The sequence below is a fragment of the Bombus impatiens genome, unplaced genomic scaffold (genome assembly GCF_000188095.3).
Source record: "Bombus impatiens unplaced genomic scaffold, BIMP_2.2 scf_0795, whole genome shotgun sequence".
Taxonomy (NCBI): Eukaryota; Metazoa; Arthropoda; class Insecta; order Hymenoptera; family Apidae; genus Bombus; species Bombus impatiens.
Genome location: NT_177214.1, coordinates 26,551 through 29,244, shown reverse-complemented (window position 1 = coordinate 29,244; position 2,694 = coordinate 26,551).

Genomic DNA, 2,694 nt, shown 5'->3' with positions numbered 1-2,694 from the left:
AACGCCAATTTCCCTTACTTTCTGAACGAAGGCTTTTCTCGACGAATCCGATGATCTCGTGTCCTTAGACACACCCCATTATAGTTTTCCTCTGTGGCATCATTGGGACGGGAAAGGCATTCTCGTTCGCGATCTCACTGATGAAAGGAGTAACCCCTTACGATCAGTGAATATTACGCGTCCGACTTAGATTTTGTGAACACGTTCATCTATCATCCCGTCGACTGCGGTTTCGTTATTGGACGTAGGATCATTGTTAGTTTAGTTGTTAGATTAGTTTTTCGAGTATCTAATTACCACGGTTACTTGTCCAATTCTATAATAATCGCATTTGCACTAGTTAATGTCTTCCCTATTGCATAACGACAATGTGTAATCCAAATGAAGATTCGTTTCACGCCCCTAACCCTAATTCTAATGTAAATCCGACATATATAAATTGAAACTCTAATATAAAAGTTTGAGTATAAAACATTCACTGATTTTTGATACGTATCACACAGTTGTATTGTACTTTAATGTTAAGATTTTAAGACTTTATTCCAATTAAAAAGAACATTTACAGCTTTTTAAATTATCAATCATTTTTATTGTATAATTAACAATAATTCAAACAAAATATAATAAATAGAACAAATTGAAATACAATATGTAAAACGACTTACATTCTTGAGCTCCTGCAGAGGCTTTGTCCTCTTGAGAGATGCACTGTCTCTACCGAAAAAGAGTGTTCAAAAGAATATGAAGCAAGACCACATTACCGCGACCGCCAAAATTATAACCGGCGAACAAGAACTCTATTGTCCCGTACAAAATTGTTTGATAAAATTGTATTACTTTCTCGTGTGATTATTTAATTGGATTTAATCAAAACGTCCGTGATTTGAAAATATTGAAAAATACTTTTGCAGAGCAAGCACTGACTTTACAAACCGCATTGCACGCTGTCACAAATACTCTCTAAAAATAGAGCTGTTGATGGGTGGGGTGGGGTGGAGTGGCATGGGACGGGGCGTAGAAAAGAAGCGAAATATTGTTTCGATGTTTTTCTTTTTTTTTGTCTATCGAACGTTTATTTGCTCTATCAAACGTTTATTTAGAAAATACTGCTACTTTTCTTTTACGTATGAAAAATATTAATTTAAAATTATAAGATATTTCTCGACATCGAACAAATGTTTACGAATACCATGAATGCAATGGGAACATTTGCAAGAATTATACTATGAATGTTCGTTGCTAGAATATGAGATATAAACTCCACTAATAAACTATAATCCCGTGTTATACGGGATTATTGATACGGTAGTCAGCGACTACTACTTTATTTAGATATTGTACTTTCTAACTCAGTTTAATCATTAAATTGTTCTGAATTTTTGAACGGCGTAGTGAGCCCCATCGATACGAATGATTCAATCTCTTTGACATATCAGTACTGCTAATCAAAAATAAGAACACTACATCGTTTAATTCCCAATTCTGGATCTACATATGCATTACATATTAACGGTTATTATCACATGACTCAACCAAAACAGAGCTAATATTTTTATAAAATTGAATTTTATAAAAAACCATATCTATTAAATATTTATGATATATTTTCAGGTTGGATGTCTATAAGTCATTGTTGGTCTATTATACATATTTCCGTTGTTGTTTTTAGTACTAGATAAACCAATTATGACCGAATAGTCATTTATTATAATTCGGTATATCCTGTTTTTTATTTGTTAATTTGTCTCCTTTGTTCTAAGCTAAATTTATTTCGAATAACTTTAACCTTGATTTAGTTATAATTAACTTCCTGTGTATTCGTATTATGCGGCGAAATGAACTATCTACCATATACCACGGTTAATTTAATTCTTTTTGTTACTTTTTGGGACGAATTCGCAGATGTTTATCTACACCTGGCTTTATGGTTCATCATACTATTGGTCAGTTAATCTCTTAGGGTAAGTACCGAATTTATTTATTGATTTCTACATAGATTAGTTTACTATGATCCTGTAATCTCATCTTCCTTTACTATACCTTAATTACAGCTTTTCTACACCTATCAATTTATTATCTTTATTAAATATACTGTATTTACTTTATTTTTATTTTTATTTAGGCCCGGACCATCCCAATGCTATCGTCTTCGCATTCTATATGACCATACCCCACTTAAACCTAAATTAACAATGAACTACGATCACTTAAACTCTCAACTTCGGCATTTAACACAAGAAAATTCACACTCTACACAAAATTAATTTTGATGTTAACTAAATATTTATTTTATTATACAAGTGACTATATTGTATACCCTATCTTTCAGCCTATGACCTACGTCCACCCTATCAAGAGACTCGTAGTTATTCCTTTGTTATTGTTCCTGAGCTGTAATTGCTCTTTATTTCAATTCCTATTTAGTAAAATCCTAGTTCTCTATCTTTTAATTTAGTCAATATATTAACCAAATCCACTAATCGCTTACTTTCCTAATGACAGCAAACAAAGATCACCGTACGCACTCCTGACCCCCTGGCTCTTTCACGGAATCCTAACCATTCCCGTGGACATTGTACTTTTCCGCCATTTTTCCAACACGAAAAGGAACTATCCAGCACTACCTCGCTAGTTAACCATTAATACCTCTCAAAAACCTTAAGATTAATTCCACCCACGTTATGTCAGGTCTAC